The sequence below is a fragment of the Ammospiza caudacuta genome, chromosome 5, assembly GCF_027887145.1.
Source record: "Ammospiza caudacuta isolate bAmmCau1 chromosome 5, bAmmCau1.pri, whole genome shotgun sequence".
Classification (NCBI taxonomy): domain Eukaryota; kingdom Metazoa; phylum Chordata; class Aves; order Passeriformes; family Passerellidae; genus Ammospiza; species Ammospiza caudacuta.
Genome location: NC_080597.1, coordinates 70,824,793 through 70,839,863, shown reverse-complemented (window position 1 = coordinate 70,839,863; position 15,071 = coordinate 70,824,793). Strand labels below are relative to the sequence as shown.

The 15,071-nt window shown below is 45.3% G+C and overlaps 1 protein-coding gene across 1 annotated transcript in view; it reads right to left on the bottom strand.

Annotated features, from left to right (window-relative positions):
- The window catches only part of FAM107B (family with sequence similarity 107 member B), a 61,665-nt gene extending 50,216 nt beyond the window's left edge, over positions 1-11,449 (bottom strand). The window contains exon 1 of the mRNA XM_058804874.1: positions 11,313-11,449. The gene's annotated coding sequence lies outside the window, so the exon portion shown is untranslated. The remainder of the gene's footprint in view (positions 1-11,312) is intronic.
- Positions 11,450-15,071: the final 3,622 nt, after the last annotated feature.

Genomic DNA, 15,071 nt, shown 5'->3' with positions numbered 1-15,071 from the left:
CCAAGTTCACATTCTATCCTTGTATTAATTAGTTATAGCTTTAGGCAAGCCAATTCTGCCTTTGTTTCTTAATCTGTAAAAGAAGGACAATAATAAATATTTATGTACTTTAAATAGATATTGGAAAGATGTGTTTACCCTGACACAGTTCTTAAAATACACCATTTTATAAAATTCTATGCAAAAATTACCCAGTTTACCCACTTTAACTGGAATGGTTGTAATTTTTGTAAATGGTTTGTGGAACTCCCTATCCTTTCCCTCCTCAAGGAGACCATTTCTTACAGTTCTTGAAAAGCCTCCCATGTAGCAAACCATGCAACCCTGAGCTGAGTTCATGGCATCCTAATTATGATAGTGTAACAAAAAATTAAAAAAAAAGAAAGAGTGCATTGATTACAGAGACATTTAATCTTAGGAATCTGAATGACTAAATACTATAGTACAGAATTTTTTCCATTCCTCTTCCTGGGGGAAAATACAGAGGAGTAAGAGCTCCTTATGTCATTGCTTTTACAGCAATAAGTTTTTTGTGATATTCAATGTTTTGTTCACTGGTGTCTGTTAATCTGAGCCTTTCTAAATCCAACCTTTGCCCGATTTCCTCGCACGCAAAACATCTGCACTTCTAAAATAAATAAACTACCAGTCAATTAATCAGCTTCCTATTAGAGGGGAAAATACCCTAAACCAAAATGAGATTCTGGAAATAAAATAAAGATAAACCTCAAGCCTTGTGAATCATCAAATCTGAGCAGGAAATCAGCGGAGGATTCTCCACTATTAGAGATAAAACAGGAATAAATACCACTGGCTCAAACTTTAATTCTTAATTCTACTAGTGCTCATGACTTGCAATAAAGAGATTAAGATCCAATACTAAAATGGGAGGAAGGGGTTGAAACAATCCCTTAGAGCAGTCATTTAACAAAGCACCACTTTATCAATGCATGCCATGCCCAATTTGATTTATTACTCCAATTTCAGTGTTGGAAGGAATAAAGTCTTTGAAAGCACACACTCCTCTGCTTTAAAGCTGATTCTAAACTTTAGTGCACAGAACAGGCATTACACTGCAGCACTCCCCTGTATGCCACCACATGCTGTCAGTCACAAGAATTAAGCATCAAAACAAAGCCTTCCATCAATACAAAATAAATCCACAGGAGAGTAGAACAGGTGACATCACTTGTTCTCCAGCAACCAGTCACCTTTTCCTTTCATAGTTCTGTCATGGGGAATGAAAACTAAAACTTGGAAAACAACTTTACTGAAAGCTGATATGAGGATGCTTCAGCAATGAAGAATTTTGTACACCAGACACCGAGATCTTAATTGGCACAGCAGTATAAACCTGGGCATCCTTCTGGGCAAAGCTGCTGTCCATGGCACACTGAGGCACCTCAAAGCTGCTGTATGTGACACACTGAGGCACCTCAAAGCTGCTGTATGTGACACACTGAGGCACCTCAAAGCTGCTGTATGTGACACACTGAGGCCACCTCAAAGCTGCTGTATGTGACACACTGAGGCCACCTCAAAGCTGCTGTATGTGACACACTGAGGCCATCTCAAAGCTGCTGTCCATGACACACTGAGGCCATCTCAAAGCTGCTGTATGTGACACACTGAGGCACCTCAAAGCTGCTGTATGTGACACACTGAGGCACCTCAAAGCTGCTGTATGTGACACACTGAGGCCACCTCAAAGCTGCTGTATGTGACACACTGAGGCCATCTCAAAGCTGCTGTATGTGACACACTGAGGCCACCTCAAAGCTGCTGTATGTGGCACACTGAGGCCACCTCAACTTCAGTACCACAGGAACAGGAGCCTCCCCCTGCCTGCAGCCATCCCGTGCTAACAACTCTGGGACAGCTCTGGGAGAAGGAAGAACTACTCAGCCACAGGAAACCATGGCAGGGGATGAGGAAGAGACTACACAGACACAGGAATTACAATTTGAGCAAAAAATTTAGCTGCTTAGGTATCCATATGGCCCACTGCCACAACATGCAAATCCCCCAGGACTTGGATTTTTCCTTCCCCATCCTGAAGTTCTTCTCCCAGTTCCTTTAAAAAGTTATCCCAGGATCACTGACCTGCCTGACTCAGCTTTTTGAGCTGGCTCCCAGTTTTAGTCTTCTGCTCTAAAACTGCACAATTAAAGTGACATTTTTGGAAATTTTCTAGGAAAAAAGTACTGGTCTAACTTGCATTAAGCCCTGCTTTTTTTGAAAATTAGATTTACTATATAGACCAGTGTTTCTCCTCTCTGCAGTATTTTTGGCTGAAGCTGGCAAATGGATTACATTTAGCTAAAGGAACACGTTGTCTTGGATCTGTTGATCCTATTAGTTACCTGGAAATAGGTACCAAGGTTGAGGAGATGCTTTTTAGGGCTTCTACAGAGAAAAAGTAGGCCCTAACTACCTGAAAATTATATAGAACCCTCTGGAACAGCTTACAGTGCTAAAATTTCCTCCTGTAGTGCAATAAACATGAGCAATGAAGCAGCTTTATACAGGTACATAATGCTATAGTGGAAGTTTAGGTAAAAATCTCTCTCCATCAAAGCAGCTGTATTCATTGCAAGAAAACTTGTTCCACTTCAACCCTCACATCAACATGCTTCACCTTTTTGTGTCTTTAATATCCATTCACACACTCTTCCTTGCTTAAACTGTTAAGTTCTTCAGGTCAGACTGTCTCTTTACAACAGTGATAAGTGGGAAGGACCCTCAGGCCACTGGAAAACAAAACAATAGTTGGCACACTTATTTTCTAACTTCATGTGCTAACTTGTCCTCAAATCCTCAAACAAGGAAATTTATTTTATTTTGCTTACATACTACACTGAAAAAGACCCCAACCAACAAACCAAAACCAAAGCAGTCACTGCACACTCAGTAAGTTAGATTTATAGAGGAAACTTGGAAGGTACTGCACTTTTGCCCAATTAGGAAAAGGATGTAGAATATAACATGGCCAGGTGATGCCTCTAGCCTCTCCCTCTTTATACCCACATGAATCAGCCATTACCTGCAGACAAAGCAAGACAGGCCCAGAACCCAGACTGGAGCTTCCCCAGAAGAGAGCTGTGATACAATGGCATCTGTAACACTGCTTGGACCTTTTAAACTAAATCCTCCACCTAAGACTCACAGGCACAGACATTCACAAACTCCAAGCTTCATGTCAAGCTTCAAGGTTGGCTTTCTAGTTGCTGTACTTCAGAAAATATTTTTTAAATCTTTTCATCAGGATTTAGTTTCACACCAAGAGATAAATGCTTTCTGCTCTTCAGAGACATTACCTTCTTGAATTCCAAAGTTTGCTTTCAATGTATTTTTTGAAAAAGGAAAAATATATTTGCTCATATTTTGTGTAAGAAGTTTATGACTTGCCCAGCCTTCTTCTACTTGAAAGAACAAACAGATAAATAGTAATGGGCAGGCTAACATTGCCTTTGGAGAGTCACTGGCTCCCACAGTTGCCATCTGTGGTAACAAACCACTCACAGCCAGGGCTCCCCTCCAGAACACACAGACTCCCTGTGCCTGAGCCCTTCTGATCAGGGGCTGTGTCACTGGTTGCTCACCATGACAAAGGACACAGGAGACAGTGGGACAGTGCCAAGGCAAGCCATGCTCACCTCCCAAAGGTCACCCCTGTGTGTGGCAAAGCCCACTGCCCACGCCCTCAACACCCTGGGTACAACCCCCAGCACTGTTGAAAGCGAAGGGAGACGACCCATCTTTGTTGTTGATCAGCATCAACTCCGATTTATTGATCAAATCAGTCACTTTTTATAATAGTGTTAATTAACTTCATGCATATTGCAAAATCTGAGCTCACGATAGGCTACAGAGAAAACTCTAACCCCTCCCTCTGTTTACAATACCCGTGGTTGTTTATTGAAACCAAAATTAGTGTTCTCACTGTTATATGAAAAGTTCTCAAAACCTTCATATCTGCTCCCAGAGCAGCCAAGGACTGCTATGAGAAGACTGTCTGAGAATCTCTCTGTTCACAGAAAAGGTGCCTGAGAACCTAGTCATCTACAAAATCAAGCCTGGGAACTGCTGCTCCACAGCTGCCCCTCACCCTCCCATCAGCTGTATACCTTCATGGCCTCTCTCTCCAAGCCATGCTTGAACCAGGCTCTCCACACAGCACCTGTTTGCTTCTGCATGTTAGACAGGGATGGCCTCAAATGTACTTGAGGCTCGGAAGAAAAGATTGGTTTGCTTTTAGATACCAGACAATGAAAATAGCAAAACTACCATGATTCTTTCCCTGTCCTTTCCTCCATTCCTATTCACCTTCCAAAGGTCACCCCCTTGTGTGGCAAAGCCCACTGCCCACACCCTCAACACCCTGGGTACAACCCCCAGTGTCACTGTCTCAGCTGGAAAGGCTCGGGATGGTCTTGGGCAGCCCGCACTCCAAAGGACGAAAAGAGGCTTCAGGTGTTTTCTCAGTCTTCAGTGTTTATTAGTTTTTTATCTAAAAGATTTTCTCTCAGCCCGACAGAGGTCTGCTCAGCAGCCAGCCATGAGCACACTGCGAGCCCCCGGGGTGGTCACCTATCTTTATACTCAAAATTACATATACAATATTTATCAATTTTCCCCAATACCTTTTACCCTTATTGACCAGTACACCTTTAGTAATAACCAATCCCAAAGTGCCAGCATCACCACAGAAGATGGAGGCTAAGAAGAAGAAGGAAAGGACACGTCCCAATTCCTCCATCTTACTTCTCTAGACCCCCCTGTACAGAAATCCTAAACCCTGTGTCTTACACTCTAATTAACTTATCCCTTCACCATTTACCCAGTGAAATCCTCCCATCCTCACACAGGTGTCGTCTCCTGTGTAGGATCAAAGTCCAGCCACCAGACACTTCTGGCAACATTCCAGGACTCCCGAGCCCCCCAAGGGTGGTCTCGGTGACTCAGCACATCAGTCCTGAGGTGCTGAGATCCCACACCCCAGCACCTGTTTGCTTCTGCATGTTAGACAGGAATGGCCTCAAATGTATTTGAGGCTTGGAAGAAAGGATTGGTTTACTTTTAGATACCAAAAAAACAATCCCAGACAATGAAAATAGCAAAACTACCATGATTCTTTCCCCTATCTTTTCCTCCATTCCCATCCAGACTTGTGTATAAATTTCTGACAGACTGTTTTCAGGAAGCAGCAGTGATGTGCCAGGTATTATGAGAGTTAAACAAGTGTATTACAGCTTGCCTGATATGTCATAGATCTTCCTCAAGGACAAGTAACCTCAAAAAGCTCTAGGAGAAAAAAAAACCCTAAGCACAGAACCATAAAATAAATCATAAGCCAATGAAACTCCTCCTCCCGATTCTTTCCAAAAACAAACTCAATAAATCCCAGTGGCTTCAGATGGAAATTGGTTTTCTTCTTCTACCAGCCAAGCCCCAAACTGCATCTCAGGGTGAGGCCAGGCACCCACTCTTCCTTGAAGGGCAACAAGGAGCAGCAAGTCTGAAGGATGTGGCAGCAATGCAAGGAGACATTCAGCAAGTCATCCTTGTCCCCAGTGACACTTCAGAGGAAACTGAGGTAGCAGAGATATTTCAGTGAAATAGCAGGGCAGCGCACATGTTCAAAGGGCTGCTCAGCAAGTCATCCTGCCAGGAAGAGGAAAGTTTACTTTGCCTTAAACTCCTCACTCTTCAGAGGTTCTAAACAGTGAAGCTGCACCTTGTGGTCCTCCTAACATGCAAAGCTACTGCAGAGCGTTCACTCTGAGCCCTGTCCCAAAGTGCTGCAGTCAGCTAGAGGTGCACTCCACCCAGCTGACAGCACAAACTCCAGCTTCCCTGAGATCTTCCCAGCTTGTTTAGAGGCATGCAGCACAGGCACTGGCCTGGATGAGGAATGCAGTTATGCACACACGAATGGTCCTGACCCACTTCTCATCCTGGCCACTCGGAGCTGTGAACTCCATTTATTATTAGCACCAGAACAAAAAAAAGCCTGTGTATGTACATGAGGTCTGACAAATGCCCACTCACTGCACAGGCAAGGAATGAAAGGAATTGTTCTATTATTTGCCATCATCATCCTCCTCTTGCCAGCCCACTGAATGCCATGGCTGCTGAAATACCTTTGGTGGGCAGAGCTTGCCTCCCCTTCAGGGTAGACACTGCTGGCCTGGTGAGGCACTCAGCACTAGGGGGCACAAGCACAGGGAGCTGGACATCCTCCAAGGGGCACAGGAGAGCTCTAAATCATCAAATAAAGAAAAGAAGCTCAAAGAGAGCTCCCCTTTATAGAGTAACACTTTCAAGACTGAGTTTCTCCTGCCTAAAAAAAAAATATACTACAAAGCAGAGGCACTGCTTCAAATGAAGCCAAGCATGAGGGCAGTTCCTCCTTCAGAAGCATTCCTGGGTTTCAGCTCTATAGCTTAGAAGACAGGTAATTCCCCAGTACAAGGTAAAACACAGGATCTATCCCACAACAAGGTTGTTCTGCAGGATATTAAAATACCCCTCACAGCAGCAGCACTTTTCATGCTTTGTCATCACAAGTTCTCTACAGGACTCCAATGCAGCTCACACAGAGAGGCTGTAAATGTAAATGCTGAGATTTGCTAAAGGACTGCACAGAGGTTTTACAGCTCATCCTGAAAGCACACATGCTGCCAAAAACGGCAGTAAAAATGTAAAAATAAAGAAATTGAGCTCATCTAAATGAAAGGGATTTGTCCCACTGTTCCTAAATAACTGCACTGTTTCTTTCTTGATGAGGAGCATCTATGTGCACAAAAAGCAACCTTCTGCCTTCATGATGTCAAAAACATTTTAAAAATGTAAGCAAATCCAGGAGTTTTGCTTCTAGGATAAATAAAGCTAAACAAGGCAAAGGTTGCATTTGTGCTCCCTGCTGCTATCATAAAACTGGGATTCTTGTCCCAGCTAAGCAAGCTGAAGACCTGCTAAAGACCCAGTAAACTCCATTGCAGCTACAAGCAAACTGTACCAAGTCACCACAAAACCTGCCCTTTCAGCTACACAGGCTAAATCCATGGAGGAAATACTGATTTCAAAAGTTATTTTAAAATATGACACAGACCAGCAGACAGCACTACCCCCAAATGCTCCAAAATCTTTGCAACTTATTCTTTAACAGCCACGGCTTGGAAACACTGTTCTCCCACCTGTGAGAGTCCCACCCTTCATTGCACAAAACTTACAGCCCTGTCCTAGCACAAGTAGCAGCCTGTCAGCACAGAAGTTCTTTTGAAACCAAAGTGACAAACAGGACTGACTTCACAATTGTAACCATCAAGCACCAAACACAGCACTGTAGGGAAAAGCTAAATTACAAAAAACTAAATTACTTTAGTTTTCCCAAAGTGACAGAGCACAGGGGTAGCAGGTAAGCTGCAATGCTTGTTACACAGAAAAGGGAAGAAAAGACCACATCCTTCCTCTTTTTGCAGACACCTGCAATAAAGTGCTCCCTGCTCATACAGCCCCAAAAGATTTCTGCCACAGGAGAACTGCCACAGGCCACTCCCTGCTGTCATGCAACACCCACAGCCCTTCACACCAACAAGCCAAAGCAGAAAAGCAGCCAGGTCAGAAGAGCAGCTACGTGAGTGTCTGTGCATATCACAGTGAAGAGCAGCCACCCCTTTAGAAAACAATTAAAAAAAAAAACAAACCACAAGCCTGGTCTCTCAGGGTGGGGATCTGCACTCAGACCACCTCACCCAGCTGCTGGGGTCACAGAAAGGCAGTCTGGCCTTGCCTTCACCCACCTGGCTCTGCAAAGTCTCCTCCTGCTCACACACAACTGTACAGTGGGACAGATGCAGGACCTCCCCAAAGACCCAGCCAGAGACCCATCTGTAAAAACAGCACCCACTGTTTGAGGGCAGGTAGAGAAAGGAGAAGAAAAAGGTCCCTTTCCATTTTCTCTTCTCTCCTGTGTATGCTGACTCTCTTTAAGAACTCATCACTACAAAACCCTCCTGTTTCCCACAGTCTAACAGAGACCAGCATGGCTGTGATGGAAGAGCAGTCAGCCACTGAGTGCATCACAGCCAGGTAACCCAACCAGTTTAACACTGTGCCTTTTGGGCTGTGCCTCTTCTCTTCTCCCACTCCTTCTGGCAGGGGCAATACTTTCATTTCAGTAGCCAACAGCTCAGGATACATGAGTTCAAGCTCTTCCACCACTACACAGTTCCTGTGTGGTCACAGACAACTCATTTTCTTAGTTGTGATCCTATTCCCCATCTGCAAAGGGGAAGTGTCTTCCCCACAATGGGAACACAGGGTATTCCACTTCAGCATGGTTTTAGAAGGATTAATATAAATGAAGCATTCCAAGAGATAAGCCTGGCAAGAGCATGCAAGACATGGGAAGTATCACTGATAAATGTAGTTCTAAACAGATCATTTATCTTTCTTGTAAAAATAGGTTTTTCCTATCAAATTTGCAGCTTTATGTACAGGTTAGCATGTGAAACTATTCTCTTTCCACATCTGAATCCTTCCACTGTTTTATGTCAAAACAAAACATCAAACCCCTGACTTGCCTTTTAAGCAAACACAGAAGAGTTGCAGGCTCTTTGCACATTATGTTGTGCTGCAAACCATACTTGACTGACAGTGAAAAACACCCCAGGTCTGGCCAAACCAGAGCAAACTTTAGAACAATAACTGAAGTTGAAGAAGCATTGAGCATTTTCTTCCCCTTCACAGTGAGATGTGCATGTATCTTGGTTTTTGATACTGTGTCAGAACAGCATCAGCCCTGAGCTGTGTCGGACATGCCCTCTTTGGGTTCTTATGAGATGCAAACAGATCCAAAGTTGTACAGCACAGGGATGTCAGATACAAAAGGGCTCAGCAGAGGCTGAGCACTGAAACTGGCTCTGCTTACAACCACCACAGTCCCAGAACAGATTAAGAGCTGGCCACATGTATTTAATACTGCTAACCACATACAAAGATAACATAGCTTTATTCAATAAAATATTTTCTTTGAAACGTTGATAGAGCCAAAGCTGTGTTAGAGCAAATTACTTGTTAAACAGTTCCACTCTTCTTCCCACAGCTAGCAAACATGATTATTTCCTTCTCTCTTCCCCCATTTTTCCTTCTGCCCCAATTTTTAGGTAATTTCCCTGTCCTTACTGAAGTCACGAAGGAATGTTCTAAAAACCAGTTTCTCAATGCCCTAAGTATGGGCAGCTGTGTAAAAATTGAGAGACTCCCCCAGCCCCAGGCCAGTCTATCACTCTGTATCAAGCCAGGCTGTTCCACTGTGTGACTCTGACAAACAATCTGCCACTTCAGCAAAGGCACTGACCAGAGGCACCACACAAATCTGATTGTGAGGGAGAGCACCAGAAAGATCTCCCAGCTGCAGCTGCCACGGAGCTCCTCACTTACCCAGTCGTGCAGGGGCAGTGCACGGGTCAACACAGTCTCAAAGCCTTTAAATGCTTGGAGGTGAACTGGACTGCAGAGAAACTTCTAAATTTTGAAGAGAGAAAAAAGATGCTAAGACTGAAAAAGAAGGAAGAGTATAAATTAAGGGCTGTGAGATCTGAAGCAGAAAGGAGAAAGCAAGTGGGAAAGTATCGTGAGGACCTGATGAGATGATTCTCCCACTTCTAACTTTCAGGAACATCAACATGCCATTTAAATTAACAATACTTAGTGCTGAAGACAATATAGTGACACTACTCTTGAGCATTATGGACACAGAAGTGACATTTCACCTGCCAAAACCATCCCTGGCAAAACTCCACCATCATCAGTGGAACTACACCAAGCATGAAATTGGCCCACAGTTGCACTAAGACAAAAAAGGCTTTGTTTCAGGAGATATAGGGAATTTGTGGTTCTTTATAATAAAGCTCAGCAATTGTTTACTGTCCCTAAGCAAATACCCCTGACACCAAACAAGCAGCCAGCACATTCATAGCACACGCTGTCTGTCCATAGGAAAACATCCATCAATAAAGCAACAGATTACCAGCGTCCTGTTCATATCACAAGGAAATTAAAGACAGTTTAAATGCCTCCCAAATTGCCTACCAGATCCACAAGCAATCATTCTCATTTTCAGCAACATCCTTCCACCCTCCTCTGCCAAGTCAAGGAAAGTTGAATGTCCTGACTGGTACTACAGAACTCACTCAGCACACACTGACGTACCACAACGCTGAGCAGCTCCACTGCCAGAGTTATTCAACAATACTCCCACCACAAACTATACCCTGCGACCACACTGTGCTCACACAGAAACATCTTTTTCCTCCTTTTGTTACATTTTGGTTTGGCCATGTGAATTCCCAACAAAATCCCACAGTTCACATGTTTCTGCCGTTCTCTCGAGTTTGCCACAAACAAACCCTGGCCTTACGGGGCCAGAATCTGCTCCAATGGCAGCCACGGCCGAACACCACATTTGCATAGTATCCATTTATGCCAGAACTCATTAAGCTATGAAAAAATCCAGTGGCTGAAGCAAACAAGTAGTTCGGGCACACAGAGCTCCTATACTGCACCCTTTTCTCTTATGCACCCCCAAAATGAGTTTCTCCGTGCAGTTTCCCTGGCCAGCTTCACAGCCTTTAAACCCAATGCACAGGAAAACCTGGACATTTGAATTTCCAGAGTCCTTGAGGGAAAGTTTGACAGACCCAGGTGGGATTGGTGGGAGCACAAGAGAACTCCTCGGGGCTTGTGCCGCTCCCAGCTTCTACTTGGTTTAAAGATCTGTAAGAAGACATCGACTGTCCACACCAGAAGTTCAGCTGCTCTGAACGCTCATTTCACATAGCACCACGTATAGGAAATAAAACATTTATCATTTTAATTTGCTTTTCCAACTCCTCTTCCCGACCACCACTACCCACTCCCCCAGGGATCCCGCATTTCTATGGGGGTGCCCCCACGGCTGTAAGAGTCACCCAAGGATCAAAGCTGTCCCCAAGAACACCCGAACACCCCACGGACACACCGAACACCCGAGGGGAGAGCCGGGGACACCCACGGGAGGCGGCAGCGCCGCCGGAGCCCCGCACACCCGGGGCACCCTCCTGCTTGCTCCCCCTTTAATTTATGCAGAGCCACGACGAACTCCCCGTGTTTCCCTTCACGAAGGAAGGCGCGGGTGCCCCCCCAGCAGGGACCCGCCGCTCCCGCCTCTCTTCCCCGGGAGCCGCCGTCCCTCAGCCCCCCCTGGGCTGGGATATCCCGTCCCTCCGCGCCAGCGCCTTTGTGTGCGGAGCAGACACAGAACCTACCTCGGCGGGGCGGCTCTGCCCGCTCGGCAGCGCGGGGAACGAGGGCAAGGGAAGCCGAGAAGGGACGGAGAGGAGCAGCCACTGCCTGCCCGCCCGCCCGATGCCTGCCGAGTGTCCGCCCGGCCCCGCCACACGCGCGGAGCCGGCCCGGCCGCGCCTGAGGGGAGCGGCTGGGGCGGGCCGGGGGCGGGCCCGGCGCTGAGTCACCGCCGCGGCCGCCCCGCCGCCTCCTTTGTTGTCAGGCGTGGAAAAATCCGGGGTGGCGGGCATGGCTGGGGGGAAATCCCGAGAGAAAAGCGGGAAAACTGGGTCTGTGTGGCGGCCTGGGCTACGCTCTACGGGCTCAGCGCTGCCCCGGCAGGGACAAGGCGCGTGGGGCAGCCACGGGTGTTCTCAAACTCCTGCCGGGGCTCACCTTCGGGAGACACCTCTCCTCCCATGGAAAAGATTTTTTTCTGTAACTTTCTCACTGTTTCCTTCCCGTATCCCGCAGCCCTGTTGCTGTGGATGCTCTCACCGTGCATTCTGTAGAAATTAAGGTCCCCATCCAAATTAAAGGCTAGGAGGTCACGGCCGGCCAGCCAACACGTGTTCAGTGTACCCAAAATCTGTCTTCGAGGGAGCACTACACGATGGGGACATGAGAAAATATCGGGGACACGGCATAGCGTGCACAGAGTTGGGAATGAACCCAAACAAAGATATTTGGGGATGAAATGTATGTTTACACTGGGGTACACACTGGGACTAAACAGATTTCTTTTGTGTGTTTATTACTGGGATTATTTTGCGTTTCTTCAAAACAGATGACTTGTATCACAGCACAGCGACTGGAGACACCTCAGGGATGGAAAGCTTCAGCCTGGTCTGGGCAGCTCAGTAATTTGAGGACCTGAACATTCAGCATCCCTTGGGCTGTGCAGACCCTTCCCCTGCAAAACCCCCTAGCCCCAGAGGTCCCAGCAGGAAGAGTCTTGGGTGCTCAGTAGATGGTGCTATTTCCACCGAATTTATCCCAAATAACCCTCTGCCCCAGGATGGGAAGGGCAGTGAGTCGGAGAAACAGGTTTTCCATGAGGAAGGACTGAAATCCGGAGTGCTGGTGTGTACTAAAAGACTGCTCAGGTCTTTGTGTGCAGCTGTTCTTCCGCTAGGAATAATCGGCAGCCGGGTTGAAACCTAGGAAATGGATGAAATCCAGGGCACCAGTGGCCATTGGCACATCTGGTTCAGTTCAAGCCCACTGCCAAGCACCTGCATACACAATCAGAGCTGTCCAGTGAACAGATGAAATGCTAAAAAATACTAAATGCTGCTCCAAAAGTCCCTTGTGACATGGCAATCTGGACAGCTATTTGTGTTGTCCATGTCCACAGTGTCAGCCCTGGTGATGGGCAGCCTCGTTCCCCAGCTCGCTTTCCTTTACAGGAGTGTTGTGAGATATGGTTGTTCTCTATGTGGTGCTCATGGACGCTGTATGGAGAAAATCTCATAAAAATTGATTATTTTAAAATAAATATGGTAAAATGATGTGCCTGAATGAATGAGGCAGTATAAATATTGATTAGTTCCCTGGTCTGGGAGCAACCCTCTGTCTGAAGCATGGGAGGGGGAAATAGTTTACGGCCAAAATTTTGCAATGAAGTAAAATTAACTGCCAGGCCAGCAGAATGCTGGATTTCCCTATCTTGACCTTACAGACCTCTCCATATAATTTCTGTATGCAAGCATTAACAATTTGTTTTCTAAAGACACTTTGTAGTAGCCCTGATGAAGATTTATCTCTGTTGCCTTAGACACTGCACAGGCAACTGTCCCTGCTCTGAAATCTGACACATTACCTCAGTGTTTCCCAACCCTTCCTCAGCTCAGACAGCTATTTTGTTGTCATATGTATGGTCTTCCCAGCAGATCCTGCACATCCACACCTTTAAATGGAATGTAACACTTTTCTCAGGCAAAATGACAAAAAACTCTGTGTCTCTTGCCATGGCTTGTCAAAGGGAGCACGGGCATTTTTCATGGGGTTTTGTTCCAGAGTTACATTCAGTTTAAGTGTGTGGTTATGGAGCATCGTTGGCAGATGCAGATTTAGCAAAGTCCACACACATACAGAATTATCTTGTGCTTTGTGAAATTACTGTAATGCTGTGCAGCCCCTAAGCTGCCATGGCCATATCCAGACCTGAAAAATATTGCTGGACAGAAGTGAGAAAGGGGAATATTTGTGAGGGGCAGAAAGTTGAAAGGACTCACCAAGGACACACCAGAAGACCAGCAATGGCTGAGATCAAGCTGTTATGCTGTTGTCTTAATTCCTCATAAAAGACAGTGATCAAATGAAAGCTCTGAGTCAAACACCTCACGAGGGATAATTTGAGTCATCACATTGCCTGGCTTTGGTGCAAGAGCTGCCTGGTACCTCAGACCCCTGGCAGGGGATGAGTCAGTCCAGCTCAGCTGCAGCCCCTGAGAGAGGAACACACGGTGATCAGCGCTGTATCCCATCTGTGAGCCACTCACATTCCTGGAATTCCTGTTCTTTCTTTAAGGCACTTCATAGGTGCCTTTTGCCTTTTGACCACATGGAAATTACAGTCCATGGTTCATGTGATGAAGAAATGTGGCCACAACTGCATTTTACTCATGACAAGCCTTCTGCCCCCAGCACTCTGGGCACTGAAACTCTAGAAACACTCAAAAAAGCCTCAGGGATCTTTCTAGATGAAAAATAATATATAAATGTAAAACATTACCATTTTACTTTAAATTAAAAGCAGTGTATTGGAATTAAAAAAAAATAATAAACTGGCTGCACTTTAGACAGAATGATTTACTAGAAATACTTAATATGAAAAATTCCCTTCTTGTTAATATTATAGCCAAAAGTGTATAGACATTCTATCATATGATTATCAGAGGACATTTGTAATATGTACTTTGGCATTTTGATATCTCATTAATCAAATATTATGTATTTTAATTGCCTATTGCTGTTTGTAATTTTTTTAGTCAAACTGCAGAACTAAAAGCAAAATCATCCTTTAATTTAAATCCCTCTTTGTGAGGCATTTTATGCTGTGCCTGAGCCATACCTGGCCTTTGAGTGTTACCACATTATAACCTTAAATAATAGCAATAACAATTTTACTGTAGCAGAAACAAAGTGGAGTATTTTACAAGGGCAGACACAAGTGGAGTCAGCTGCTGTGGGATTCCCCTTGCTTAGTTTTGGCTGTCTGCAAGCAGACGTCTCGTCTAAGCAGGTCATGAAGGCTGGGCAAGAGGAAAGTACCCTCAGAGAGGGATTTGTGCCTCCTACCCTGAATTTCTGTGCTAGAATTGGACTGGTTGCTTTGGAAGTGATTCTGGTGGTTGTACAAGGCAGGACCTGACCAGCTCCAGCTAGATGCCTTCCTCAGAATTTCTTTAGCTTTGTGTAATGTCTTCACTCAGAGTGGGGAAAATGCCTCCCTGTGTCCTCCTGCTCCCCTTTGCAAACAGGAGTTGAGGGCTGCCTGCACACCAGGATTTTTATTCCAAATAATGTGGGGAAGCCCTGACTTGAATCACAGGAGACTGTGGTTTTCTTTATTCCTCTCTAGCCACTTTAAATGTCATTTTCCCCCTAGATTTTTAATTTAATAGAAGTAAATAAATGGGAATGCAGGTTGCTATGAATGTTTTTTCCATACCATAATTCTGCAGAAACATCAGTTCAGTATTTGAAGAAACATCTGCTATGCACATACATGAATA